This window comes from Protopterus annectens, chromosome 8.part1 (genome assembly GCF_019279795.1).
Source record: "Protopterus annectens isolate FY-2018-M chromosome 8.part1, PAN1.0, whole genome shotgun sequence".
NCBI lineage: Eukaryota > Metazoa > Chordata > Ceratodontiformes > Protopteridae > Protopterus > Protopterus annectens.
Genome location: NC_056742.1, coordinates 80,150,365 through 80,173,308, shown reverse-complemented (window position 1 = coordinate 80,173,308; position 22,944 = coordinate 80,150,365).

The window sequence follows — 22,944 nt, the reverse complement described above, 5'->3', positions numbered from 1 at the left end:
GGGGATATTCATCAATCAAACACACTGAGATTACTATTCACACACACACACACACACACACACACACACACACACACACACACACACACACACACACACACACACACACACACACACTTTTGCCAGTACTAAGATCCATAGGTTCATTACATCATAGTTGTGTAATAGGTGAATGGGCCTGAAGGTTCTACAAGGCTAGCTCAAGGTAATACCCTGGCATCAGGCCACATGAAAATAGTCCCCAGTGTGGCTCAGGATTATAGTCACTGGAGTGGTCCCCGGGAGTGGGTCCTGTATTCCCCATCCACTCATCCAGATTTCTATTGTGGGTGGCCAGTGATGTGCACTGCTTCACATGTATGTGATTTATATTCCATAACATGGACAGTGCCTGGGTTGTGCACATGTCCCACATGCATGTTCTTTGAAGTGTGGAAGTGTGCTTGAGGTCTCTGGGGCATGTTGTGTGGACAGACTAGTATATTCAGAAGTAGCATTCCTGACCTTGTTTGTTGAGACCTAGCTATGTAACTGAGGTAGTGATTGCACCTACATAGACAGTATGATATTGGGATTCATTGGAGATATTGGTGTCTGTCCATAGAGGACACATATTCCCTTTGTGGGGTATATTTGCAGATTCTACAGTTATTGCAGGTGTCCGGTGGGGAACATGGCAAAAGGGCCACTGTTCACATTGATTGAGCTACTGAGGGAATGGAACAGGGTGCCATGTCCTTTTACTTGCTGGATAACACATAGTCAGGAGATGTAACACATCAAAGTACTTTTTGATGTCAGTGGCACTGTTGTGGTCAACAGGCATGTAGTCCACTGCAATCACACCGTTGGTACTATCTGTGAGGCAATTTGCAGGAAAACTGCCAATATAGTGGCTGCTGCCTAGCCAAGTGTGTTTGTGTATGATTTGTGGTTGGAGAGTGGTCTCTGAGTATGAAAAGGGTTGCCTATATTGTTAACTAATCCATACTGTCACATAGTCATTGCACATGGCACTACACATTTAGGGCTGTGGATTGTCTAGACCAACCTCTGCGGTGTTTGACAACTGTTGGCCTTGTAATGTGGACATTGGGGCATATACTAGGTCCTCAACATAATAATTTAGCAAAACCCACCTCCAATGGATCTTGTTATTACACAGTCACACCAAACCCACACAGAATACTGCTCACACACACACACACACACACACACACACACACACACTAAAAACAAAAGTCCTCAAAACTTGGGTTTTTTTTTTCCGGTTTTCTTTTTGGGCCCTTTTTTGAAAAACAAGGGTTTAATTTTTCCTGGGAAAAAACATTGGGGGGGTTAAGGTTTTTGGGGGTTTATTGTGTTCCCCAGAAATGTCAGTGTCTGCTAAAAAAAAAAAAAAAAAAAAAAAAAAAAAAAAAAAAAAAAAAAAAAAAAAAAAAAAAAACAAAAAAAAAAAAAAAAAAAAAAAAAAAAAAAAAAACAAAAAAAAAAAAATAAAAAAAAAAAAAAAAAAAAAAAAAAATGGGGGTGTTTAAAAAACCCCTGAAAATGCATTTTGTTTGTTTGTTTTTAAAAATAAATATAAAATTTTACCAAAACTTCCCCCCCCCAACTTTTTAAAATCATGGAAAAAAAAGGGAAAAACCCTTTTTACAAAAAAATTTTTCCCCCAAATAATACGGGGAATTTTGCAAAATGGGGGAAAAACATAAAATTAAATTTTAATTTGGGGGTACAACATACTTTTGTCCTAAACCCCCTAAAGGGAGGAATTTAAAAATTTTTAAATTCCTATTTTTTAAAAATTTGAAACAGCTTTTCCCCTGTTAAAAAATTTTGGGGCCCCTTTGGCCCCCAAAAACCCATCCGGGGAATTTCCCAAACTGTTTTCCCAAAACTGTTTTTTTCTTTTTTTGGCCCCTTTTTTTTCACCACTTTCCAAAATTTCCCCCCATTTTTTTTTTTTCCAAAAAAGGGGAAGGCCGGTTAGCGGGGTCCCCCCACTTTTAAGCGGGTGGTTACCCGGGTTTCCCCCAAGGTTGTGCCCCTTGGGGGAACCCTAAGGGGGGGGCTCCCCCCCTTAAACGGGGCCAAAAGGGGGCCCCCTTATCCCCCTCCAGTGGGGCCCCTTGTTTGCTGGGGAAAAAAAATTTAAATTACCCTTATCCAGCTCAAACCCGGGCAACATTAGCCTCCCCATGAAACCCCACAAGCCCCCCTGGGTTAAGGGGCGGGTTTTTGCTGAAATTTATTCATTCCACGTTGATTGTGAAAAAGGGTTGGTTTTTCCAAACACCCCCTTTTCTGGGTTCCCCCAAATTTTTGTAACCCCCTTACTTTTGGTTTTTTGTTTTTTTCCCCCAAACCACCTTTTCCCAAAAAAATTTCCCCTTTTACCCCCACACCATTTCATAAAAAACAATCCCCCCCCCAAAAATTACCCAAAATACCTGTTTTCAAAGGCCCCGGGCAAAAAAAAATTTAAGGCATACCATATTTGGTTGTTCATTTGGGGGAAGGAAAATTTCCTCCAAATTAAAAACAAAAACTTTTGCGTTAAAAAATCCAGTAGGGATTCCCCAAACCCCCGTTTAACCCCCCAAAATGCCCTTTTCTTTCCCTCTTTTTTCCCCCTTTTTAAAAAATTTTCCTACCCCCCATTTTTTTTTTAAAGTTACCCTTTGGGGGAAACTTTTTAAACATGACCTGTGTTTTGGGGGGAAACTTGGGCTAAGTACAACTTTCAAACCAGGCAAACCTGCTTCAATCAAAAGTCCAACCCCCACTTACCCGGTTTCCACAGCAAAAAAAAGGGCCCCCCCTTTGGAAAAGCTGAAAGGGGTCCCACAAACCCTGATTAAAAGAAATTTTGGGAAAAATTTTTTGCATGAAGTTAAAGAAAAGGAAAGAAAAACCAAAACAAAAACCTGCGGGGAATTTCCAAATTGGGGGGCCAACAATTGGAAAACAAAAAGGCCTTTCACATAAAATTTTCAGAACCTTTAAAACACGTACTAGCGGTCCCCCCCCAAATGCAAAAATTTTTAAGGTCCAGAAGGAGTAGGAGGAAAGAAAAGAGAGAGCTTTCCAGGGCAAGAAAAAAAAACAAAACAAAAAAATTAAAAAAATATTTGGAAAAATTTATTGAAAAAAATATATTTTATTTGGAAAAGAAAAATTTAAAAAATTTTGGGAAAAAAATTATTGAAAAAATTAAATAGGGAAAAAAATAAAAGAAAAAAATTTCTAAAATTAATAATTGAAAAAAAAATATTTGGGAAAAAAAAATATATGAAAAAAAGGTTTTTGAAAAAAAAAAAAGATATAAACCAAAACCAAAATTGGTACAAAAACACATGACATTCAAACCATAAAAAAAAGGGTATGTTAACAGAAAAATTTATTTACGGATGAGAGAGGGAAGAGACTTAAAAGGGGAAACACCAAGGACATAGACCAAAACAGAACCCGGAAAAAAAGAAAAAATTTTTTGGAAAAAAATTAATTGTATTTAGGGGGAAAAAAAAATATTTTAAAAAAATTATTAAAAAAAGAAAAATTTGAAAATTTATTTTTTGAAAAAAAATTGAAAAATGTCTGTTTAATAAAAAAAATAATTTTTAAAAAAAAATTAAATTTAAAAAAAGTAAAAAATGATATAAAAAAAAAATTAAAACAAAAAGTTTACATTAAAAACACAAAAAAAAGGGGGTATGAAAAATTTAGATTTCGGCATTATAATTTTTAAATATTACTGTTTGTCACCTTTGGGGCACCTTTTATGTTCAGCAAGGCCCCATCAGCCTGGGGGTATGGACTTTCCAGTGGGTTTGGGTTGTGTATGGCACAAAATTTCAAAATCTGCCCTTGTTATTTGTTCTGTACATGTGTGGCAAGGGGGAATACCAACGTTTGTAAAGGTGGAAATAAAAATATGTTGTTTTAAGGTTTTTAGTTAAATTTTTCAAAGGGTTGAAAGGTTTTGGCAAAAAAGCAGCATAATCATTAATTTTACTGGGGTTTAAACCTGTTATGTTCAAAAGGGCCCGGGTTTTCAGCCGTGAGGCCGGGAAAAAACAACATGGGCCTTGGGTTGTTAAGGGAAACCACAAAAAACTTTTGGGTTAAGTAAAACCCCCTCAAAATTTGCATAGAAAAAAACCAAAGGGGAAAGGGGGAAATTTATTTTTGGGGGTTTTATGTATTTTTCTTTTATTGTAAAAACCAAAGGATGTTTATAGGAATGGGGTGGTTGTGTGGGTTGTTTGGTTTGGTTTTGGGTGGGTGTGTAATTAAAATTAATTTTAAAATTAATATATAAAAATTATATAAAACCCCAATTTATAAAGAAAGGGGCATATTTAAATTGAACTTTTGGGGTAAAAACCAAATGGATTTAAGGGTAGTGTTGGGGGGTTTGGGTTTTTTGGGGTTGTTTTTGGTGGTGTTATTTAAAAATTATAAATAAATATATATTTTTTATCAAAACCCACACTAGAGAAGGGGTCTATTTCTAAACAAAGGGGGTGAAAAACCAGGGAAATAATGGGCATGTTCCCCCCCTTAAAACATAAACCCATTAAATCCCAACCCATGGTGGTATTCCCTTAAAAATTAAAGAACCCTGGGGACACGGGGACATACCTCCCGAAAATCCGGGCCCAAACAGAGGGCCCTAGGGGAAAGCCCGGTTTCACCAAAAAAGGGTAGTGTTTCATACCCAAAAACCCAAAGGTAAACCCCGGGGAAACCCTCAAAGCTTAAAACCCCCAACTGGGGAAAAGCTCCTTAAAAGATAAATCCAGGCCTAAAAAATGCCCGGGGGCCAACCCCGCCCTCAAAAACCACAGCTGGAGGGTTGATCCCTACCCAGGGGGAACCTCTCCTAACAAAACCTATGAAAACCCCAAAGCTTTGGCAGCCCCTCAATAAATCCTATGATTGTTGGGAAAAGGAAAAAAACGAATCAAACCTTTGGCCCCCTTTTGGGAAAAAACCCCAAAATGAAAAAAATTACCGTGTCAAAAACCCAGGGGGTAGGTCCCCAAAAACATCTTGGCCCCTTTTAAGGGCCAATGAAATAATTACCTTGTGTCAAACCCGGGGGTACTTTTGGCAAAAATTTCTATGGAGGGCCTAGTTAATTTAAAAATTGTCAAACCCTGTATTGTTGAAAAAGCTAGTGGGGAAACGGGTTTGTATGGTAATTTTGGTAATGTGCCCCAGAAAAATGTGTATGCAAAGTGGGAAAAAACGTTTCCTGTCGGGGTATTAGTGTTACTGGCCCCACTGTGTAGTACTAGGCAGAAAAACAAACCTCTTGTGAGCCATTATGTTATTGGGAAAAAACGGGTTTTTTGTGTAAGGAAACATAATTTGCTTTTTGGTTATTGAGTGTTATTGTTGGTGAATCCAACCCCTGTATGAACTGTAGTACTACCTGAAGCTGTATGCCTAAGCAGCACAGTATGGTGTATGTCCACATGTCTTGGAACCACTGTTTTGTTTGTTCCCCGTAGTCCTCACAGTTGGCATACTTCAGGCATAAGGTCTTGTAACTACTGACACACAGTACTGTATGGTACACAGGTAAAAGTCATGTGGGTTGCCATACCTTTGTGTCTGGTATATATGTCTGATGTGTGTGTGTGTGTGTGTGTGTGTGTGTGTGTGTGTGTGTGTGTGTGTGTGTGTATGCCTGTACTATGGCCTCAGTCATATGTGTGTTACAGGATATAGTTGCATATCTAGCAACATGTATAGTCTAGTACAGCAGTATGCCACCTATATTAACAAATGAGCACATATGCTAGGCAGGGGTTTGCCATCAATGACTAGTGTGGTATACTGGTAATACTGTAACTGGACTTTACAATCATTGCAGTGGATTACATGTTACGTTATGCATTCGCTTGATATATACCCCCTGTGGCTAGGTGGTACATTGTTTCGCATACAGTGTGCCATGTACTGCTGTATAGCCTTACATACTGGTTTATCTTTGTTGCTGTGCAAAACATGGTTTGATATATAGAGTGTGCCAGGCATTGTCAGGCAGTTGTGGGTTGAGCACTGATATGTGGTATTGAAAGTGTGTGTCCCTTTGACAGCCAATAGGTTGCTATATATGGCAGTTAATTGATATCTGTATTTTAGAATGTTGTGTGCCACTTGATTTGCTCACACATATTGTTTCATTGCCTTCCAGGGTCATGGCCCACCATCATAATCCCTCATATAGCCCAGCAGAGGAAGAAGTGATCACAGCCACCATGGTTCAGCACTACGCCCTGCTGTTCTCAAGAACCAGCCAGGACCAGCATGAGTGGACTGCACTGTGGCAAGATCATGTCCGTAGGGTAAATGACATAGGCATGCATAACCGGACATATGATCAGGTACACCATCACTGCAGTAATTTAATTAGACATGGCTGGCAGCGTGCGTCTGATATCCGTAGACAACAGCTTGCCACAGGTGGTGGGGTAGCCATCCATTCCCCCCTCACCAGAGTAGAGGAGCTGCTACTGAGCCAGGTGGCTCCTGGCCAACAACAACAACAACTAACATGTATCATCATGGAGGCCGGAGCCACCCAGCAAGTTGACATGGAGTGTGCAGGTAACATGGCATAGCTGTACACTAGTGTTACCTCTATTGGTAGATCATGCTTATGTGAGATATGTACTGTGTAGTTACAAGATGTGGTGCCTAGTGTTGTGCAATAATAATAATAATTAGGAATATAATCTGCAGGCCTGTGACTGCCAACAGTCATACTACTGTAAGATTGCAAACACACAGTAGCAACGCCACAGTTGTTGCCACTGACAAACTGTCTCATATCTTTGTAGGTCCCTCTGGTGTGACAGCAAGGCAGCAGACCCATGCTGGTGAGTGTGTTCTACATTTAATATTGCTAATTTAATGTGCATGTCATAAGTGAGGTGTAGGCCATGTACACGTCACACACCTGCGCATAATGCATGCTGTGCATGTTTGCTGTGAGACTATGCACATCTCAGTAACCTGAGTAGCTGCCTCAAACACATGCAATACACAGAGCATCCCACACAATTGTGGGAATACTGTAGTGGACGTTGGATAGGCAGAGTCGATACATATGCACACAACATACACAACTGTGTCATACGTAGTACACGTTAACATGCTACACATGGCATATTCAGACACCCGCTGTAAGGTCATACTCCAGTATCCCAAATGTCATCCACACAGCACACATAATATACCTGAGGGGTAGAGGCCTCTCATGTGGCTGTGCGACACTCTTCAGCACATAACACATTCATGTTAGTCAATGCTCCTTAATGGGCACCTTACAAACCTATGTAACAACTGGCCGTGAAATGGTGAATGTAGCCATGGTACTGCAGCTCAGGTACAACATGCTATTTGCCGGTCTGGCACACATTAGTAGCCTTGAGTGACCACATGATGCTGCATGATGATGGCTCATGGTACTACACCCCATCCAGTTACAGTGACCACAGTACTACACATAACATTAATTGCTATGCACCTCAATGGTGTGTGTGTGTGCAAACATATGCACCTATACACAATATGCATAGCAATCACCATTTGTACAAAGTGACACACATATGTCTTGTAATGCTATTGGGTGTATAGGTCACATGACACACATTGTGTATGTGTGATGTTTAATGATGCAGTTGTGTGGTAGCATGCCATGTCATGGCTGGCACTGGCATGTCCACAATATTTCCTACACTCACCATAGCCACTGTACAATGCCTATGTTGAGCAAAGATATTCCATCAGGTATACATGCACCACTCATCCTGTGTGTATACATAGCATGCATGTGCTAAACCTGTGTCCACAATTATCTGCTAAAGACACAGATGCTCTAATCAGACATGGATATCTATGTGGCACACAGATACACATCCAGCCATGATATGTATACCTGTGAGTTATGGTGCACAGGACATTGCAGAGCTTTTAATACTTGCACAGCAATGTTGTGTCCATGTACACATTGCATTCCAGGGTGAGGCCAATCACTGAACAAAACACACATGCATCAAAGCCATGTATACTGTTATTAGCAAGGGCTGTCTACACTCACACTGCATGCTGTTGCGCAACACATGTCCTGCATGCTGTCACATTTGATATAAATGTTTGGCTTGTGATACTGTACCCCACCATCACACTCTATTGAGTATGTTCTGGATTGTGTGTGTGTGTGTGTGTGTGTGTGTGTGTGTGTGTGTGTGTGTGTGTGTGTGTGTGTGTGTGTGTGTGTGTGTGTGTGTGTGTGTGTGTGTTTTAGTGAGGAGTGTATTTGTGTGCATGTGTTCATGTGTGCATGTGTGCATGTGTTCATGTGTTCATGTGTGTATGTGTGCATGGGTTCATGTGTGCATGTGTTCATGTTTGCATGTGTGCATGTGTTCATGTGTACATGTGTTCATGTGTTCATGTGTGCATGTGTTCATGGGTGCATGTGTGCATGTATGCATGTGTTCATGTGTGCATGTGTGCATGTGTTCATGTGTTCATATGTGCATGTGTTCATGTGTGCATGTGTGCATGTGTTCATGTGTGCATGTGTGCATGTGTGCCAACATGTACAGGTCGTAAAGTGTGTTTCCTGTCTTCCTTCCACAGGTGCTGATTTTGGGCTGGTTCACTGCAGCAGGGAAACTGATGTCACTGAGCATAATAGCGATAATGATGATAGGTGTGTTGAGGCACAGGCATGTTTGCCAGGGTCTGTCGTTGGGCCACCAATCAACAGTACACAAGTGTCCACCCCATCCATGCACACAATCATACTGCCAATACATCCAGCACCAATGCCCTTAGCTGAGGGACAGCGTACAGCCGGCATTGGCCAGGACAGTGTGGTATCTATGGCACATGCATCCCGACACAGCAGCCATACCCAGATGTCTGGAAGGGTACCACATAGGCAGATGTCCAGGGGTTCTCATTGGAGCACTGCTGCTCATCATGCCACTGGCAGATGTGCCACAGGTCTTACAACCTCACGCATGTTCCAGGCTGTCATGGAGGCACAGGCATGTATGGAGCGGTACACCAGACAGGGACTAAGGGCACAGAGGGCACATACCACCGTAATTGACAGTATCCGTGACCTGGCAGGTGCCATCCGTCATTACACTGATGTCACTGATAGACGTTGGGGTGAGACATTAGATGTCCTCTGCAATGTCATATCCATGTGTCAGGACAGTGCGGGATGGTTGAGTTGTCGATGTAGATGTATGCCAGCAACATCAGCAGCTGGCAGTCGCTGAGGACGTCCCTCAAGTCACAGCCGCTTCCGTAGTGCCTGTACCAGCCCCAGCAATGTTGGGGGTGGGCTGTCCATAGACTGTCCTAGAAGACCATGTGCATGTGGCTCTGGACAGTCCCAGCAGGGACCTGGGTCCAGTGTACATCCATCTACCTCTGGGGAATAGTACTCAGTCTGGCTTAGTACCTGATAGCGTCAGTAGCACCCCTGCCAGGCACACGTACCATATCCATGGCCAGAGACGTTGATCTGTAAAGTCTGGCAGGTACAGTCTGTGGCTGTCCCACAAATATCCGTATATGGCAGCCACATGGTGGAACTGTGTGCATGCAGACACACATAAACAAGACACCTAGGGCTAACACATACCAGCACACATTACATCAACATTGGCCCATACCAGTACTCTTGGCCCTTACACACACACACACACACACACACACACACACACACACACACACACACACACACACACACACACACACACACATACATGTCAATTGTATGGCTCACTGTAGGCCTCTGGCAAACCAACAACACACCCTGTGCATATGATGAACCTGTGCCACCTCCTGTCATCTGTAACATTGATGCAGGAACATGCTACCATGGTGCTGTTGCACAGGGTGACTTTATAGCAGTATAGCAATGTTAGCATGTTGTCAGCAGTAAAGTGTAATGATATGCCTGAAGGTGTAGCTGAGCAGGCATGATGCATTTAAGCTATGATTGTCAATGTAGTAATGTTTACACCAGGGTTAGTTCCAATAGTGTATTGTCCGCCCACGTGCCACTTGGCTGATGTGTGTAGTATTGGCAGCATGTGTTAGAGAGTGGACAGTATGTGTGGGATGTGTGTGGCACTGATTTGCAGGTGTACTTTGTGAACATGGTGGACGTGCACTGTCTGCATGTACATGCATAGTGGACACATGGGCCGGGTGACACGCCCTGTATTACACAGTAACACTCCATAGTTTCTATTGGTGGCCAGTATGCATTGTACTACACACATTTCAGAACTTGAGTACATGTGTGTATGACATGGTTTGACACTGTGCTGTGGGTGATACTGTTACTATCTGTCATTGTTTTGCATTCTGGTAGTATACATAACTTCAACAGCCTGACCATAACCAATCATTAGATGATGTCTTGATAACTGACACAGAGATGTAGGACACACAGTAACATTTGGATCCTTCAGGTACTATACTATGCCAGTAACCAGTGGTATTCACCTGCACCCATTACTGAGACCACACCTGTTTGGCATATAGCTCTCTTAGGTACAAGCAATCACAGTAAGGATATGTCTGTCCACGTCTGGTAATGCATACTGTGGCCTATAATGCATTCTCCAGATGACACACACATCCTCCACAAGGGTATCACACAGACAAATCCTTGTTGTCAAACCCATGCTGTAAAGCTATAAGCCAACCAAAGCATAGTCATCCATCTTTACGGAACATAGTATCTCCACAGTACCACATCGGTAGTAGCCACCAACATGAAGAACAGGTACCAATGTGTACATGCAACCAAGTGGTACATCGTCTCTCCTTTGATCACATTTCCAAAGGTATTTTTAAATCCCTCGGTGGATCACATAAGCAATAAGGGGTCAGCATGCATATCCACAAAGGTTGTTGTACACCTATAATGAATAGCCTTCATTGACAGACTTTGCTGCATTTGAACAAGTCTGACATATATCTCGGCCATAAACTCTCACTCACACAATTCTATAGAAACCGTAACAAGTGTGTGTGACACGGTTGACCTAGGCCAGGGATCACTGCAGTGGCTGGCCTTGTCACAAGCATGCAGATGTGACCTAAGGTCTGGAAAGCAGCAGCACACTCTGGAAAAGATGACAGATGTGTTCTTGGAGAAAGCAGGGTTCCCACACATGCAATAATTGAGGTCACATGTACGTATATGTATTTGCCACACAGCTACCTCACATGTACAATGCACTTACTGTTGTCATACAGTAGTAAAAGCAAAACCCACAACACATTGACTGACAGTGTCACACACGTACACTCACCAAGTGCAGGATTCACACCCCTACCTAACTGGTTTATGACACTAGAGGAGTACGCATTTACACAACATGCTATACACATTACTGTGAGTTCTTTTTTCCACAGGTATATTTATAGGATGGTGACATCATCAGACCTGACAAAGATTAGTATACCACTTTTAAGGTGTTTGAGTACTCTCCAAAAGGTTGCTCTTCTACAAGGAGATCACACACAAACAGACAAGCACTTGTCAAGTGCAGGATTCAAACCCCTACCTAATTGGTCTATGATACTTCAGGTTTACGCATTTACACAATGCACTATGCACATTTCTGTAAGCTTGCTTTTCCACAGGTACATTTGTAGGATGGTGACATCATCAGACTTGATCAAGATTAGTATACCACTTTTAAGGTGTTTTACTACTCTCCAAAAGGGTTGCTCCTCTCCAAGGAGATCTCACACAAACACTTGTCAAGTGCAGGATTCAAACCTCTACCTAACTGGTTTATGATACTACTGGTGCATGCATTTACATGACACACTATACACAATACTGTGAGTGTGACTTTCCACAGGTATATTTGTAGGATGGTGACATCATCAGACTAGACAAAGTGGGTTACATTAGGTGACATTGGGTGGGCTACATAGAAGGAATGTCTAAACACTTTGGCCAAAGGGGATGACTGTGCATTCTTTGGCATTCTTCTTGGGGCATTGTTTTGACACCAGGTATCTGTCTCTGTAAGCCCCTTCTGGAGGATGTGTGTGCCAGCCATAGAATCGATTATGGACCACAGTTAGCAGTCATCTGCAAACCTGTTCAGCCATACTCCTCCCGTGCTTGCCTGTACCTCTGAGCAGTGTCTACTGAACAGGTGGGGTCCCAGGACCAAGACCTGTGGGATGCCATTTGTGACTGTCTTAGAGTCGGACATGGCACACGCAACTCTGAACATGTGTGTCTGATCTGTGAGCCACTTGGCCACACATCCTGTGACATAGCTGTTAATGTTCAAGCTGGTAAGCATGTCCATGATGACAGAGTGGGGAATGGTGTAAAAAGTCCTTAGTGAGGTCCAGGTGGGCTGTGTGGACTACTTTCACCTCCATGTCCTTGGTAACTGTTTGAAGTAAGTCAACTATGTTTAGGAGGCAAGATCTGCCTTTAACAAGGTGAGGTTGTATAGAGTCCAGTGTCTGGAGGTCCCCAATGTCTCTGTTTATGGGTTCCATGACAATTTGCTCAGTAGCTTTGTAGACCAGGCTGAGTAGACATATAGGGCAATGGTTTCCAGGTTCTGCTGTGGCACCCCCTTTCTGGAGCTGGATGACTGCTAGTGTATGCCATTCTTTAGGTACATACCCTGTGGTACGATAGAGTCTGGGCAGTGAATGTAGGTGAGGGTGTAGTTCCTTTTGGGCCTAGTGTAAGACGCAGCCTGGGACACCATCCAGTCCCATTGATGCTGTGTTCTTGGCTTTGGAGAGGGCTGTCTTTACCTGCATGTCCATGACGTCTGGAGCTCTGCATCCTTCTGCGATGGACACAGGCCCTTTTGGGGGTGATGGGGGGAAGTTTACACTGAACTTGTCCCCCAGGATGTAGGCAATGAAAGTTGGTTCAGTGTATTTCTTGCCATTTGTCAGTAGCTGACAGCATATTTGGAAGTTGACACCCACATGTCTGGTATAGCTACCGCAGACTTTGTCGTTATTCTTACAGTCCTTGGCAATTTGTCTTTTGAAACTATCCTTGAATTATTTTATGAGCGATTATTGTTTCTTCATAATAATGATCAGTGATGCCTTTCCTTTAGTGAAGTTGGCTCTATCAGGTGTTAGTTTCCTCCTTCTGTTGTCTAGCTTATTTATGGGCAACGACCACCGGATTGTTTTCTTACTTTTGGAGGAGTGTATCTTGGTTTTATTTGTGATGTCTCGATCCATGCATCCCTGTAGATGCTCATAGGATGCACTTGTAACTGATTTGGCAGATTGTATACCATTATCCTATAGCAAGAGGGCTTTGGAACTTTTCACTTTGGTCTTGGGACGTGTGCAGTTTGCTTTTGAAAATGTTTTCACGGTGGTTTCATTGATTGGGTGGGGGGTGGGATGTGGATGTCCAGTGTGATTACTTTATGATCTGATATTACCAGCGAGGGTTTTATCTCTGTTGTGGGACACTGGTACCCCATGTTGGTGATGATCATGTCCAGTATGGTGTCACCTCTAGTGGGCATGGTGACCAGCTGTTCCAGGGTGTTAAAGCTTTTAAACTCTAGGAAACATTGGGCAAAGGATGTTGTACACAAGTAATTCTCCCACTCAATGTTTGAGTAGTTTTAATCACCTCATATAATGGTGTTTGATAGGACCTTTATATTTTCCACTCTTCTCAGGAATACTGAGTGAGGTTCGTGTGACAAGGTAGGTGATCTTTAGCAGGCTGCAATCTGATGAGTAGCTTTATCCAATGTTAGTTGCACTTGCATGGTCTCCAAGGCCTCATGCTGTGCCACTAACCTGAAGGTGTGGGTATCCTTAAGGTAAATGGGTACACCCCTTCCTTTTGTATTTCACTTGTGGTTTTGGGTCTGAAGGTCAGAGGGATTGTGAGTGTTTTACGTGGAGCATGTCCAACAGCTCTGCATTTTACATAGCTTTGTATGTTAGGCAATGAACATATCAGAGTAGGCGATATGCAAGGGAGTACAGCTGGAGCATTTTGAGATGGTCTGTGTATGGCATGTATTTCAGGCTGCTAATGCTCTTTGTGAGGTATTGCTGCAGGCTTTCCAGTTGTTGTAGTTGTCTCGTGAGGTACATAGCAGACATGGCGTTGTACTCTATTATAGTTCTAGTAAGTGATGAGTAGTGGGGAACAATGTCCTCTTCTATTCTGCATGAGACACATTTTGTGATGAGGTGTGCCACATAGCAGGGTTTCCTGACTACTGTGGGGATGTGATTATCACAGTTGTGTCCAGTGTACACCTGTGACCGTCTATGTTGTAGTTCTTGGCTACAGAGTTTTTTAACAAAGGGGATGACAATGCACCTTTTGGCATTGAGCTAGAGCCCATGGCTTTGACAACAGCCATCTGTCTCAGTGAGGCCCTTTTGTAGGATGTCCACATCTTTAGTGTTTACAATTATGGTTCCTAGTTTGCAGTCCTCTGGAAACTTCAGTAGCCACAGACCTTCCATGTTAAATTTTACTTCAGGGAAGTAGATACTAAACAGGACAAGACACAGAACTGGACCTTGTGGTACTGCACACATCACTGGTCCAAAGTCATACTTGGAGTCTGTTACTTTCACAGTGTGTGTTCTGTCAGTAAGCCTGTTGGCAACCCATCTTGTGATGTAGCAGTTTATACCTAGTTTAGTGGGTTTATCTATATTTCCAGAGTGTGAGGTGGTCTTGTAAGCCGTGGCAGGATCAACATAGGCTGTGTGAACCACCTTACCCATGTTGATGGTTCTGTTGACTGCTTCAATGTCATCTATCAGGTTTAGGAGACATGATCTGCATTTAGAAACCCAGCATGGTTGTGGTCCAGGGTTTGGGGATTACAAATGTAATTTTTTATATGTTGTATGATGATACACTCCATGGCCTTGAAGAGTGGGCTCATCAGGCTAATGGGGCACTAGTTCCTGGGGTCCGTGGTGTCTCCATCCTTGTGTAGTGGGATAACCGTCACTGTGCACTATTCAACAGGCACAAAGCATGAGGTGAGGCTATGACTGCACATGGTACATCAGTGTGGTGCCTGTTTGTTCTGTGGTTTGTGTGGAATACAGCCTGTGAAATTATCTGGTCCCATGGCTGCTGTGATAATGGCTTTGGAGAGTGTTTTTTACCTGTGCAGCCATGATTGCAGCAACTTTGCAGTCTTCCATTATAGAGATGTGCTCTTTCATGGGTGAGAGGGGGGTACAGTTAACACTGATCCTATCTGCCAGGATGTTTGCAATATCAGTTGGGTCTGTATATTTAGTGCCATTAAACTGTAACTCAGAACAGATCTGAGTGTAGCCATAACATGGACCTGTCTGTTGGGCAGAGATCTCCTGAGTAGACAGTATGCAACAGAGTACAGATTGGGTTACATTCAGTCTTGTTGCATGGGGCAACTGTTTGAGGCCAGTAATCCTCTTGTTAGAGTACTTCAGTGGTCTTTCTGGCTGCTGAACGTGCCTAGTCAGATTCATCGCAAGTGTTTTGTGGTAGTCTCTGATGGGTTTGATGACTGAGGAGTAGTGGGAACCATCTTTGACCTACATGCACAGACCTTGGCAGTTTGTGTGAACACATAGCATGATTTTCTAACAACTTTGTGAATGTGTTTCTGGAAGTAGAGATGTCTATCCACATTTGTCTATAGATCCCTTATTATCACCTCCGTATTTGGCATAAGTGTGTGAGCATACCCAGTATGACCTTTCAGTATGTTGTTGCCTGACATTTGCTTCGTTTTTTAAGTGTGTGAGCTTGCCCAGTATGATCTTTCAGTGTGATGCTGAATGAAATCCACTACATTTGTTGGAGTGTGTGAGCACGCCCAGTATAGACATTTATACTATATGTGTATGGAAAATCAAGTTGTATTTTTACAGCAGGGCTCACCTTTGTGTCATAGATCAACAGGGATCATGCTGTGCCTGCAGGGCTTCCATGAGACACTTTGCATAGATTTATCAACATTTCTACATACAGGGGAGGCAGCTATTCTTTGTACATTTCTACCTAGGGGCACACTTGATTGTTACTGTGGGTGTACATAAGATGAGGGGTTCACCTGACACTTATACACATTTGCTATGCCTGCACTGCTATGTACGGTACACCATTTCAGTCTGTACTGTTGCCTATTGTACTGGCTTGAGGCATACTACTGTACTACACTTCTTAGCATCCAATGCCACATATATTATAGTTCATAGGTTCATAGTTTAGTACTAAGCTAACTGCCCTTGTGAGCCATTTTAAGCCTAGCCAATTATCCCTTGTGAGACTCAAACCCTGCACCTTGTGTTTGTAAGGCAAACACCTTAGCCATTAAGCCACCCTCCCAACCCTTGATTGCAACTTCATAGCCTACACAACCCACATCACACCGCCTGGCCTTATGTTCTCTGTCTGCATAGGCCTGTGGGGGAGGTTACCCATATGAGTCTTTAGGGGCATGGTACAGCATTTCTTTGTGTTTGCATTACTGTACAATTGTCCTACTGTGTCTGTGCTCCTGCAATGCTATCATGGCTTAGTGGTTCAGTACTGTGACTATAGTGCACAGTATCCTGGGTTTGAGCCCTGTCACTGCTTTTTATTTTCATGCTGGGCAGACCAGACTGCTTAAGGGACAGTAAAGCTAATATGAGCATGTTTACCTGTCTTTGCTCAACTGCGCCCGACGTTGCCCAACATTGCTCAGCATTACCTGACATTGTGCTAGTTAGCACGGGCAATTTTGTTTACATATACTAAATATTGGTAAAAGCTGCTTAGCACTGCTTTATATTGCCTAAAACATGGCAATCATGTCTCAAGTGGTACTGCAGGGCTGCTTATGTCGGATGCACATACTACACTTCCTATACATGTTTGGAAACAGGTAGTGTCAAGTTAGGCATCCCTTTCATTTTATGTGCGAGTCAGAGAGAGGTATCATTTCCAGGGTTCCTACTGAGCCAGTGCATGTGCTATGCATTGCCTCTTTGCCAAGGCCAAGGCGTACTGGGCACGCCTCCTTCTGCTTACTGGGGCAGGCTCAAGTTGTTCCTCCTCCAAGTCACGCTGTGCCTGTGCAGGCCTTGGCAATGGTGGAGGGCTGTTTGGCCCTGCCCCATGCTGTTCCTGCTGCAGCTGTTTCTGCAGGATCATATTGTGTAGCATGGCACATACCATGACAATTTGAGTACATGTAGTTGGTGAGTACTGCAAGGCTCCACCAGATGTGTCCAGGCACCGGAACTGTGACTTGAGCATCCCAAACACATGCTTGATTACATTTCCTGTTTGTGCGTGTGCCTCATTATGGAGTTCTTGTTCAGGTGTGTGTGCATTTCTGATGGGTGTCATCAGCCACGGCTCCAGTGCATATCCAGCACCCCCCACTAGGTGACCGTCAGGGATGTCCCCATTGGCAAATGCCTGGTACAGCTGTGTCAGATGCCAAATATGGGAATTGTGGTAGCTTCCAGGGCAGCCAGCACACACATCCAGTATTATGCCCTGGGCATTGAACACAACCTGGCAGTTGATGGAGTGGAAGCCCCTGTGGTTGATGTAGGCCCTACCTCACTCACCGGCTGGTGCTTTGAAGTGTATGTGCGTGCAGTCAATTGCACCCACTACCTCAGGGTATTCCGCTATTTGCTGGAAGAGATGCATATTGCTGGCCAATACCTCACAGGAATTGGGGAAGTATACATGATCACAAACATGTGCTGACATGGCATTCAGGAACTGGTGCAGTACCCTGGATGCTGATGCCTGTGATATCCCCATCATATCACCAGTTGGTCTCTGGAAGGTACCCGTTGCAAGTATTCTTAGGCCAACACATACCTTGGTTTCCACTGGGATGGGTTCCTCTCTGTTGGTTCTGTGTGTGAGGCATGGCCTGCACAGCTCAACAATTTGCTGCAGGAGGTCTCTGACCACTCTTTAGCGCTCCACTATCTCCAGCTCATGTAGCCCCGGTAGGTTACCCTGGGTCTGTACACTCTTCTCCGTCTCCTCACTGTGGGTTGCTCAGCAGCATTCACATTGGCACCACCCTCAGCATCTTGCACATGTTGCCTTATAATAGCAATGGCAGCCCCTAACATTTTTTTGTCTCAGTTGATCTTTTTAAGTTTTCACTTCTCTTTGTAGACTGCAGTGTTGCAGTATTTCTGAGAAAAACATGGGGGAATGTTGTTTGCAGAGTTTTAAGTGCTGGGCTCGGCTAGGGTACTGCCTGTGTAATTAGCTGATTCTGATTGATTTCACCTGGCAGGTCTGCTAGTTCTCCTTGCTTAATTTCCTACTACTTCTTTTTTCCTTTCTGTTTCCACAGGGGGCAGTGATGTGCAAACAAGCGCAAACATGCGCACACGTGGCACACAGGCTTACACAGGCTTACACGGGCTTACACAGGCTTACACAAGCTTAGGCGGGTGCACATGCATGCACACAGGCTTACACGGATGCACACACGCGCACACAGGCTTAGACGGGTTTATAGGCGCACACACACGCGCACACAGTGTAAGCATCTTTGCAAGGAACTTTGGTGATATCCACGGTGTACACCTTCAGTTTCTGAGTTTCAGTTAAGACAACTGTAGACACGCATCTTCCAGTCCTGAGTCACTTACCGCAAACACATGCGACTCTGCTCCAATAAGCTTACAGTCTTTGATACATACCCCCTCATGATGTCACCTATTTTCTACTCTGTTACTCCCCTAATCCTACTCTTACACTCTACGGACATGGTTCACATGGCAGGCAAAATTGGGATTCACTACCCTTATCCTCATTTGCATAGGATTGCCTAGTAATGCTTGGTTACATCTCTCAGACTGAGCTTCCCCCCTTAGAAACCACTACTCAGTAGCCATGTTGTCTTCAGCCTGCCATTTACCTGCATGCCAGATGAATATTTTTAATAAAATGTCAATTTTTGGCTTTTATTTTTTTTTTCTGGTTTTTAGAGCGCCACACATTTGCGCTGCGCTATGCTTAAACAAAGGAGATTGGGGAAAAAATGATTTTTTATTATTTTGCAACAGATAAAAATGCCAATGGCCTTATATTTGGCCATTGGCATGCTTCCTCAACTGGATGCATCCTATATTTGGAGCTGTCATAGCTCCGTTTTGCTATTTGCAGAACAGTACTCCGTTACCAAAGGAGTACATTTCTGCAAATAACACTACTCTTACTCGGACAGGTTAGTGTTTCCTGGATCGCAAATTTACCTCATTTGCATAGCTTTCAGCAGCAAATGAGGTAATTTGCATAACATAGCACTGTCCGTGCAAGGGTAGTCTTAGGAGCTCTCATGCACGCCCCTGCCGGATGTTCCTGGATCGCTCGACAGGCATATTGGCTGTCTGGAGTCTTACTCTACTCTTAGACTCCGTGCAAGCCTTCATGAATCCGGCCCTGAGACTTTGAAGAAATATGTGATTCAGTATAACTCCCCTAATTTGCATAACCCAGTGTGTAGGTCGTTAGTTACTGCACTAACACAGACCCTTCCCCTTGACAACCACTGCTCCCTGGTATTGTTTACATTCTGCATGCCATTGACTATAATCGCAAGATGCAGAATTAACTTAAAATTGACTTTTCTCATTTTTTTTATTTTTGATATTATCCTGCTTGCGCACTGCTACCCTATGCTTAAACGGCTGAGATTGGCCAAAAAGTTTAATTTTCATAATAATTAATCACTTTTCACTGCCAATGGCCTTATATTTGGCTATTGGCATGTCTAATGTACATAATACATGCTTTTCCATATGCTGTCATACCTCCATTTTGTCAGTTGCAGAAATGTATTCAGAAATGCATGCTGTTTTTTATATTTATTAGTTTTGCTTTCTCCTTTGGATAAATATTGCACCACATCAAATCTCTCTTTCTTTCTTTTCACATCCATATTTCTCCTTCAGATGTATCCTGCTCCACCTATTTCTCCTTAATTTGGGGACTCATGTTCCATCATGCTGCGACATGACCTGTATTTAACTTTCTGCTATAAAGCCTTCACTTCACAGGTGTTCCATAATTTCAGTTTCTATTTGTTTAACTTCTGCTTTACTAATCTTTTGTTCTTCATTCCCACTTTGTGTTCTTATGTTTTGTATTGTGAAATTTTTCATATCTAGGTGCCTTTGCCTGTATTTCTCTTCAAATATCTCTGGAGATGCTTTTCTGTATTGATTAGTTTATATTTCCCCTTTGCGTAAGCACTGCACCATATCAGATCTCTCTTTCTTTTCCATGTCCATATTTCCGTTTTATACCTTTCAAAAATCTATGGGTTTTTTGTTCTTTATATTTTCACACTTCTTCTGTGACTTCTTTTTCAAGGTGGCCCAAAGTTTCTTTGTCTATTTAATACTTTTCTTGGATTTGTTGTACTAATGAAGATAGTTTTTTATTTGAAGCTTTTGACAATTTTTCTTTCTTCTTATTTCTCTCTTAATCTTTTTGAATATCTTCTATCTGGAAATTCTGGGCTTCTTGCATAACAGTAACAAGACATAATTTCTTTCTTATCCTCAGTAGTCCACTCTGTCACCTTTATGGCTTTTTTTGGCCTGTCAATTTTTGTGTTTTTTGTGGACTACTACTTCCTTCTATAATGGGGAGGGCATCCCCCCCATCAGTCTGACCTAAACCCATTGTAGGAATGTTTTCATGTCTTGAGGATTCTGCGTTGCCACTTTTACCAATCCTGGCACCAATGTGCACACAGGGATTGTTCACTTTTTTATCCTAGAATTTGTGCACTCAACTATGTTTTTTATTTTTTAATCTACCTCTCTCCATGATATATGCTACATAAAATACAATCTACATATCAGTGTCATCTTGGTGAGATTTTGTGAAAAAAGGGTCTAGCACATGAAGGTATTCACCAGGACCTGATGATGATGTATTCAGTTCCAGTAATATTACCCTCCTTTTCTTGCTGATTTTGTCATCTCTCCATTAGAACCCATCAATCACAGTTTCAAAACCCATAACTTAAGCTGTCCATCCTATTGGACTTCTTTTAGCAAAATACCTTATTAGAAGCAAAAATGCCTACACTTCATAATCTTTATATGGAGTTGGCTTTGCCCTCTGCACCCCTCGAGTGGCAATTTAATATTCTTACTCTGTGGTTCCCCATCATGATATGACACTGACATGGTGGTGCAATGAGGTAAATCCCTGTAGGCTGGCATAATGGTTAAGGTATTTACTTTACAGACAAAAAGTGCAGGGTTTGATTCTCAAATAGAGTAAATGGCTAGCTTAAAATGTCCCACAAGGGCAGTTAGCCTAGTATTACTGTATGGGCCTACATCTGCTGCACTGTAGCAAGATTTATATAGTACAATGAAGCCAGGACTAAATATTTCTCAGTTGATCACCTGACTTTTACAAAGTGAGTGACTCCCCACTCGACATCAAGGTACCTACTGTGCAAACATTGTTGATTAAACTGTGTAACACCACACATGAGGATACCTACATATGCCTACCTTTCTGCCACTCTTGTCATTTGACACGCACATTCTCACTCTTACTAGCACATTGTCCTACAGCTTGCTTCTCTATTAACCAAGCATACTTCTTTCTGTAATTTAATTTCATTATTTGCAGTTACTGCTTCATTTTAGTAAAATAGAACCTGCTTTGCTAGTTATGTGAATAACTGCCAGGCACTGATGTCTCCTGTGTAATGTATGACCTAAATTGAATCCAAAATGTGACAATAATAGTCATATATAAGGAGGGCACCTAGCAGTTTACTAAATACGGAATAACAGATACATAAATTCTTAAGTGGCAGTATTTGTCATAAAGTAATAATGTGTGTGTGTGTGTGTGTGTGTGTGTGTGTGTGTGTGTGTGTGTGTGTGTGTGTGTGTGTGTGTGTGTGTTATTTAACATAACACAAATCTGCATAGTTTTAAGTGGGTACTAAATTTAATGGAGTCTACTACCACTACAGATAAATAAATATACAGGAAAAATTATATAAAGTGTGAAATTAACAGTGTGATTGTGTGAGCACTGTAGACTTTAGACATGCAGCCTTTGCTGCACAGAAGAGATTTGTGCCAGCATAATCCTAAACAAAAATTACATTTTTCTGAAACAAAATATTTGGAAGATTTTTGTGAAATCTGTACAGCCCAATGGAACTACAATTCTATGCTTTCATGGAAACAGGCTATTTCTTTTGGTATTCCTGCATGCCCTAATGCTTATGGTTCTATTCTGATAATGTATTTAGGGTGCAATTGAACAGAAAAATGTTCAAATGTACTATAAAGCTTCATCAAGAGACTGCTGAAAGTTGTGAGATATACTGTTACAAATCTAGGCTTATGCCACTTTGTGAAATATCACATGATCTGCCTTGGGTGGAAAAATAATGAGGCCTGGAAAAGGTTCACTGACTTGTGGCTTGTGAAGTTGTTCTGCAAATAAATGATATGAAAACTACTCATCAGAGATAAGCAGTCTAAAACGAGCATATCACAGGCCTGACCTTTCACTAAGCAGCAAAAAGGCTCAGTGTGCAAGAGCTCTGTTCTGACATCTGAAAGCAGCTCCGCTACAGTGCAGTGGAAAAAAGGCAAAGTTGCCAGTCACATGGTTTCTATATTTTTACTTTATTTAGTGTTTCACTAGACTCATCTAGTAGGTTAGAGAGAGCCTGCAATCCAAGTAGTGAGACACTCAACTTCACACATCTTCACCTCTAGTTGTACTTATCTTGTTAAGGGATGTTAACGGGCAACATCCCTGTGTGAATTCCCAGGCTGAGTTTCAACGGACGGTGTTTTCTCAGATTA